The sequence below is a fragment of the Rhinopithecus roxellana genome, chromosome 11, assembly GCF_007565055.1.
Source record: "Rhinopithecus roxellana isolate Shanxi Qingling chromosome 11, ASM756505v1, whole genome shotgun sequence".
In the NCBI taxonomy this organism is placed as follows: Eukaryota; Metazoa; Chordata; class Mammalia; order Primates; family Cercopithecidae; genus Rhinopithecus; species Rhinopithecus roxellana.
Window position 1 is genome coordinate 73,716,262 of NC_044559.1, and position 8,599 is coordinate 73,724,860.

Consider the following 8,599-nt stretch of genomic DNA (forward strand, 5'->3'; position numbering starts at 1 on the left):
ATTGAGTTTCTTAGTCCTGAGTTCTAGTTTGATTGCACTGTGGTCTGAGAGACAGTTTGTTATAATTTCTGTTCTTTTACATTTTCTGAGGAGTGCTTTACTTCCAACTATGTGGTCAATTTTGGAATAAGTGCGATGTGGTGCTGAGAAGAATGTATATTCTGTTGATTTGGGGTGGAGAGTTCTATAGATGTCTATTAGGTCCACTTGCTGCAGAGATGAGTTCAATTCCTGGATATCCTTGTTAACTTTCTGTCTCGTTGATCTGTCTAATGTTGACAGTGGAGTGTTGAAGTCTCCCATTATTATTGTATGGGAGTCTAAGTCTCTTTGTAAGTCTCTAAGGACTTGCTTTATGAATCTGGGTGCTCCTGTATTGGGTGCATATATATTTAGGAGAGTTAGCTCTTCCTGTTGAATTGATCCCTTTACCATTATGTAATGGCCTTCTTTGTCTCTTTTGATCTTTGATGGTTTAAAGTCTGTTTTATCAGAGACTAGGATTGCAACCCCTGCTTTTTTTTGTTCTCCATTTGCTTGGTAGATCTTCCTCCATCCCTTTATTTTGAGCCTATGTATGTCTCTGCATGTGAGATGGGTCTCCTGAATACAGCAGACTGATGGGTCTTGACTCTTTATCCAGTTTGCCAGTCTGTGTCTTTTAATTGGAGCATTTAGTCCATTTACATTTAAGGTTAATATTGTTATGTGTGAACTTGATCCTGCCATTATGATATTAACTGGTTATTTTGCTCGTTAGTTGATGCAGTTTCTTCCTAGCCTCGATGGTCTTTACATTTTGGCATGTTTTTGCAATGGCTGGTACCGGTTGTTCCTTTCCATGTTTTGGGCTTCCTTCAGGGTCTCTTGTAAGGCAGGCCTGGTGGTGACAAAATCTCTAAGCATTTGCTTATCTGTAAAGGATTTTATTTCTCCTTCACTTATGAAACTTAGTTTGGCTGGATATGAAATTCCGGGTTGAAAATTCTTTTGTTTAAGTACGTTGAATATTGGCCCCCACTCTCTTCTGGCTTGTAGAGTTTCTGCCGAGAGATCTGCTGTTAGTCTGATGGGCTTCCCTTTGTGGGTAACCCGACCTTTCTCTCTGGCTGCCCTTAAGATTTTTTCCTTCATTTCAACTTTGGTGAATCTGGCAATTATGTGTCTTGGAGTTGCTCTTCTTGAGGAGTATCTTTGTGGCGTTCTCTGTATTTCCTGAATTTGAATGTTGGCCTGCCCTACTAGGTTGGGGAAGTTCTCCTGGATGATATCCTGAAGAGTGTTTTCCAACTTGGTTCCATTTTCCCCCTCACTTTCAGGCACCCCAATCAGACGTAGATTTGGTCTTTTTACATAATCCCATACTTCTTGCAGGCTTTGTTCATTTCTTTTTCTTCTTTTTTCTTTTGGTTTCTCTTCTCGCTTCATTTCATTCATTTGATCCTCAATCGCTGATACTCTTTCTTCCAGTTGAACGAGTCGGTTACTGAAGCTTGTGCATTTGTCACGTATTTCTTGTGTCATGGTTTTCATCTCTGTCATTTCGTTTATGACCTTCTCTGCATTAATTAGTCTAGCTGTCAATTCTTCCACTGTTTTTTCAAGATTTTTAGTTTCTTTGCGCTGGGTACGTAATTCCTCCTTTAGCTCTGAGAAGTTTGATGGACTGAAGCCTTCTTCTCTCATCTCGTCAAAGTCATTCTCTGACCAGCTTTGATCCGTTCCTGGCGATGGGCTGCGCTCCTTTGCAGGGGGAGATGCGCTCTTATTTTTTGAATTTCCAGCTTTTCTGCCCTGCTTTTTCCCCATCTTTGTGGTTTTATCTGTCTCTGGTCTTTGATGATGGTGACGTACTGATGGGGTTTTGGTATAGGTGTCCTTCCTGTTTGATAGTTTTCCTTCTGACAGTCAGGACCGTCAGCTGTAGGTCTGTTGGAGATTGCTTGAGGTCCACTCCAGACCCTGTTTGCCTGGGTATCAGCAGCAGAGGTTGCAGAAGATAGAACAGCGAGTATACCTGTCTGATTCTTACTTTGGAAGCTTCCTCTCAGGGGTGTACTCCCCCCTGTGAGGTGTGGGGTGTCAGACTGCCCCTAGTGGGGGATGTCTCCCAGTTAGGCTACTCAGGGGTCAGGGACCCACTTGAGCAGGCAGTCTGTCCCTTCTCAGATCTCAACCTCCGTGTTGGGAGATCCACTGCTCTCTGCAAAGCTATCAGACAGAGTCGTTTGTGTCTGCAGAGGTTCTGCTGCTTTTTTGTTGTTATTTATCTGTGCCCTGTCCCCAGAGGTGGAGTCTACAGAGACAGGCAGGTTTCCTTGAGCTGCTGTGAGCTCCACCGAGTTCGAGCTTTCCAGCAGCTTTGTTTACCTACTTAAGCCTCAGCAATGGCGGGCGCCCCTCCACCAGCCTCGCTGCTGACTTGTGGTTAGATCACAGACTGCTGTGTTAGTAATGAGGGAGGCTCTGTGGGCATGGGACCCTCCCGGCCAGGTGTGGGATATAATCTCCTGGTGTGCCCGTTTGCTTAAAGCGCAGTATTGGGGTGGGAGTTACCCGATTTTCCAGGTGTTGTGTGTCTCAGTTCCCCTGGCTAGGAAAAGGGATTCCCTTCCCCCTTGCACTTCCCAGGTGAGGCGATGCCTCACCCTGCTTCAGCTCTCGCTGGTCGGGCTGCAGCAGCTGACCAGCACCGATTGTCCGGCACTCCTCAGTGAGATGACCCCAGTACCTTAGTTGAAAATGCGGAAATTACCAGTCTTCTGTGTCGCTCGCGCTAGGAGTTGGAGACTGGAGCTGTTCCTATTCAGCCATCTTGCTCCGCCCCCCCCCCCCGCATGCCTTTTTTCACCAGAGATTTCAAGTTCCTTGAAAAGCAGGACTATAGCTTCCTAGGTTTTTGTTTTCTTCTTTTGTACTCTTTGCACCTCCTCATCCTTCTCAGCCCCTTAACATACTACTGGGTACACACATAACTGAAGCCTGATAAGTAAGTCATGAAGTAAGTGAATTAAATCCAAAGGTTACGTGATTTACCTTTGTCACTATGAGAATAACTTTCCATTTCCTAAAATATGGGATTATCTCTTTTGATGCAGTTGATGTAAATGCCTAGGCTGTGTGTGTGTGTGTGTTTGTGTGTGTGTACCCATGGGCCTGGCCCAGTCCTTGGAATAAGATCAGTGCCAAGAACGTAGCCTGGGGTGGAGTAGGGGGATTGGCGGGGGCAGGGAGAAAGGAGATTTCATGAAGCAATGAGGTTGAGTAAGAGTTATTACCTAGTGGATCAAGTTTGGTCCTCCCCAGGGAATTTTTTTCTTAGGTTGAGTTTAAAATTGGGAAAATTGGGCATTCCTTGAAATTGAGAAAATGGGATTTATTTTATTTTTTTAAAAATTTTCCATAGGTTATTGGGGTATAGGTGGTATTTGGTTACATAAATCCTTTTGTGGTGATCTGTGAGATTTTGGTACACTCGTCACCCATGCAATATACATTGCACCTTATTTGTAGTCTTTTATCCCTCACCCCGCTCCCACCCTTACCCCCAAGTTCCCCAAATCTATTGTATCATTCTTATGGCTTTGCATCCTCATAGCTTAGCTCCCACATATCAGTGAGAACATACAATATTTGGTTTTCCATTGCTAAATTACTTCACTTAGAATAATGGTCTCCAATCTTATCCAGGTGGATGCAAATGCCATTGGTTCATTCCTTTTTATGGCTGTGTAGTATTCCATCACATATATATGATTGAGAAACATATATATATTTATATGTTGATAAATATATATATTTATATATGTCGATAAATATAGTTATATATGTTGAGATATATATTTATGTGTTGCAAAATATGTATATATATTTATATATGTTGAGAAATATATATATGTATATATATCAATCACAGTTTCTTTATCCACTCATTGATTGATGGGCGTTTGGGTTGGTTTACAATTGCAAATTGTGCTGCTGTAAACATGTGTGTGCAAGTATCTTTTTCATACAATGACTTATTTTCCTCTGAGTAGATACCCAATAGTGGGATTGCTGGATCAAGGGGTAGTTCTACTTTTAGTTCTTTGAGGAATCTCCACACTGTTTTCCGTAGTGGCTGTACTAGTTTACATTCCCACCAAGCAGTGTAGAAGTGTTCCCTGATCACTGCATCCATGCCAACATCTACTGTTTTTTAATGTGTTTATTATGGCCATTCTTGCAGGAGTAAGGTGGTATCACATTGTAGTTTTGATTTGCATTTCCCTGATCATTAGTGATGTTGAGCATTTTTTCATATGTTTGTTGGCCATTTGTATATCTTCTTTTGATAATTGTCTATTCATGTCCTTAGCCCACTTTTTGATAGGATTGTTTTTTTCTTAGTGATTTGTTTGAGTTCATTGTAGATTGTGGATATTAGTCCTTTGTCAGATGTATAGATTGTGAATATTTTCTCCCACTCTGTGGGTTGCTGTTTACTCTGCTGAATGTTCCTTTTGCTGTGCAAAAGATCTTTAGTTTAATTAGTCTCAGCTAATTATCTTTTTTTTATTGTATTTGCTTTAGTGTTCTTGGTCATGAAGTCCTTGCCTAAGCCAATGTCTAGAAGCGTTTGTTCAATGCTATCTTCTGTAATTTTACAGTTTCTTGTCTTAGATTAAATTCTTAATCCATCTTGAGTTTTGTATAAGGTGAGAGATGAGGATCCAGTTTCATTCTCCTACATGTGGCTAGCTAATTATCCCACATTCTCCTACATGTGGCTAGCCAATTATTACCATTTGTGGAAAAGGGTATCCGTTTCCCCACTTTTATGTTTTTGTTTGCTTTATCGAAGATCAGTTGACTGTATCTGGGATTATTTCTGGGTTCTCTATTCTGTTCCGTTTGTCTATGTGCCATTTTATACCAGTACTGTGCTATTTTGGTGACGATGGCCTTTTAATATAGTTTGAAATCAAGTAGTGTGATGCCTCCAGATTTGTTCTTTTTGCTTAGTCTTGCTTTAGCTATGCAGGCTCTTTTTTGGTTCCATATGAATTTTAGGATTGTTTTCTCTAATTCTGTGAAGAATGATGATGGTATTTTGATGGGGATTGCATTGAATTTGTAGATTGCTTTTGGCAGTAAGATCATTTTCACAATATTGATTCTGCCCATCCATGAGCATGGGATGTGTTTCCATTTGTTTGTGTCATCTATGATTTATTTCAGCAGTGTTTTGTAGTTTTCCTTGTAGAAGTTTTTCGCCTCCTTGGTTAAGTATATTCCCAAGTTTTTTGTTTGTTTTTGTTTTTGTAGCTATTGTAAAAGGAGTTGAGTTCCTGATTTGATTCTCCGCTTGGTCGTTGTTGGTGTATAGGAGAGCTACTGATTTGTGTACATTAATCTTGTATCCAGAGACTTTGCTGAATTCTTTTATTGGTTCTAGGAGTTTTCTGGAGGAGACTTTAGGGTTTTCAAGGTAAACGAACAGTGACAGTTTGATTTCCTCTTTACCAATTTGAATGCCCTTTCTTTCTCTTGTCTGATTGCTTTGGCTGGGACTTCCAGTACTATGTCGAAGAGGAGTGGTGAGAGAGAGCAACCTTGTCTTGCTCCATTTCTCAGAGGGAATGCTTTCAACTTTTCCCCATTCAGTATAATGTTGGCTATGGGTTTGTCATAGACGGCTTTTATTACATTGAGGTATGTCCCATGTATGCCGATTTCCTGAGAGTTTTAATCATAAAGGGAGGCTGGATTTTGTCAAACGCTTTTTCTGCATCTATTGAGATGATCATATGATTTGTTTTAAATTCTGTTTATGTGGTGTATCACATTTATTAACTTGTGTATGTTGAACCATCCCTGCATCCCTGGTATGAAACCCATTTGCTCATGGTGTATTATCTTTTTACACTGTTGGACTCAATTAGCTAGTATTTTGTTAAGGATTTTAGCGTCTATGTTTATCAGGGATATTGGTCCGTAGTTTTCTTTTTTGGTTACTTCCTTTCCTGGTTTTGGTATTAGGGTGATGCTGGCTTCATAGAATGAATTAGGGAGGGTTCTTTCTTTCTCTATCTTATGGTATAGTGTCAAAAGGATTGGTACCAATTCTTCTTTGAATGCCTCATAGAATTCTGCTGTGAATTCATCTGGTCCTAGACTTTTTTGTTGTTGGTAATTTTTAAATTACCATTTCAATCTCACTGCTTGTAATTGATCTGTTCAGGGTACCTAATTATTCCTGACTTAAGCTAGGAGGGTTATATTTTTCCAGGTATTTATCCATCTTTTCTGTGTTTTCTAGTTTATGTGCATAAAGGTGTTCATAGTAGCCTGGAATGATCTTTTGTATTTCAGCAGTGTCAGTTGTAATATCTCCTGTTTCATTTCTTACTGAGGTTATTTGGATTTTCTATCTTCTTTTCTCAGTTAATCTTCATTTTTTATTTTCTTGGTTAATCTAGCTAATGATCTATCAATTTTATTTATCTTTTCAAAGAACCAGCTTTTTGTTTCATTTATCTTTTGTATTTGTTTGTTTGTCTGTTTCAATTTTGTTTAGTTCTGCTCTGATCTTGGATATTTCCTTTCTTCTGCTGGGTTTGCGTTTGGTTTGTTCTTGTTTCTCCAGTTCCTTGAGATGTGACCTTAGAATGTCAGTTTGTGCTCTTTCAGTCTTTTTTTTTTTTTTTTTTTTTTTTTTTTTTTTTTTTGAGATGGAGTCTCACTCTGTCGCCGGGGCTGGAGTGCAGTGGCCGGATCTCAGCTCACTGCAAGCTCCGCCTCCCGGGTTCACGCCATTCTCCTGCCTCAGCCTCCGGAGTAGCTGGGACTACAGGCGCCCGCCACCTCGCCTGGCTAGTTTTTTTGTATTTTTTAGTAGAGACGGGGTTTCACAGTGTTAGCCAGTATGGTCTCGATCTCCTGACCTTGTGATCCGCCCGTCTCGGCCTCCCAAAGTGCTGGGATTACAGGCTTGAGCCACCGCACCCGGCCTCTTTCAGTCTTTTTGATGTAGGCGTTTAGGGCTATGAACTTTCCTCTTAGCACCACCTTTGCTGTATCCCAGACATTTTGATAGGTTGTGTCATTATTGTCGTTCAGTTTGAAGAATTTTAAAATTTCCATTCGTTTTTGACCCAATGCTCATTTGGGAGCAGGTTATTTAATTTACATGTATTTGCATGGTTTCGAAGGTTCCTTTTGGAGTTGGTTTCCAGTTTTATTCCACTGTGGTCTGAGAGAGTGATTGATATAATTTCAATTTTCTTAAATTTATTGAGGCTTGTTTTATGGCCTATCATATGGTCTATCTTGGAGAAAGTTCTATGTGCTGTTGAATGGAATGTGTATTCTGAGGTTGTTGGATGAAATGTTCTGAGACGTTCTTGGCGGAGAGTCGTGGAGGTTTCCTGCTTCAACAGTGCTTGGACGGAACCCAGGGCTCGTCCCCCATCCCGGCAGGCTTCCCATAGCCAGCCCTCCATTACCTCTTCACCGCGTCCTCGGACCACCCCAAGACCCCCACCGCCACTCCAGTGCCACGCAGCCACCGCTGCCGCCACCTGTCCTTAGCCTCCCCCATGACGACCACGTCCACCTCGCAGGTGCGCCAGAACTACCACCAGGACTCAGAGGCCGCCATCAACCGCCAGATCAACCTGGAGCTCTACGCTTCCTACATTTAACTGCCCATGTCTTACTACTTTGACCGCGATGATGTGGCTTTGAAGAACTTTGCCAAATACTTTCTTCACCAATCTCATGAGGAAAGGGAACATGCTGAGAAACTGATGAAGCTGCAGAACCAACGAGGTGGCCGAGTCTTCCTTCAGGATATCAAGAAACCAGACTATGACGACTGGGAGAGCGGGCTGAATGCAATGAAGTATGCTTTACATTTGGAAAAAAATGTGAATCAGTCACTACTGGAACTGCACAAACTGGCCACTGACAAAAATGACCCCCATTTGTGTGACTTCATTGAGACACATTACCTGAATGAGCAGGTGAAAGCCATCAAAGAATTGGGTGACCACGTGACCAACTTGCGCAAGATGGGAGCACCCGAATCTGACTTGGCAGAGTATCTCTTTGACAAGCACACCCTGGGAGACAGTGATAATGAAAGCTAAGCCTCGGGCTAATTTCCCCATAGCCATGGGGTGACTTCCCTGGTCACCAAGGCAGTGCATGCATGTTGGGGTTTCCTTTACCTTTTCTATAAGTTGTACCAAAACATCCACTTAAGTTCTTTGATTTGTACCATTCCTTCAAATAAAGAAATTTGGTACCCAGGAAAAAAAAAAAATGTTCTGTATATATCTGTTAAGTTCATTTGTTCCAAGGTATAGCTTAAATCCATTGTTTCTTTGTTGACTTTCTGTCTCTTGACAACTTGTCTAGTGCCATCAGTGGAGTATTGAAGTACCCACTATTATTGTGCTGGTGTCTATATCATTTATTAGGTCTATTAGTAATTGCTTTATAAATTTGGGAGCTCTGGTGTTAGGTGCACATATGTTTAGGATTGTGTTATTTTCCTGTTGGACAAGGACTTTGACCATTATATAATCTCCCTCTTTGCCTCTTTTAACCACTG

The 8,599-nt window shown here is 41.3% G+C and overlaps 1 pseudogene across 1 annotated transcript; it reads left to right on the forward strand.

The window, feature by feature from the left end:
* The first annotated feature begins 2,996 nt into the window (after positions 1-2,996).
* LOC115900312 lies at positions 2,997-8,308 on the forward strand (annotated as a pseudogene). Its single transcript, XR_004059962.1, has 2 exons — positions 2,997-3,001; positions 7,380-8,308. The product of XR_004059962.1 is annotated as a ferritin heavy chain pseudogene (transcript).
* The last annotated feature ends 291 nt before the right edge of the window (positions 8,309-8,599 follow it).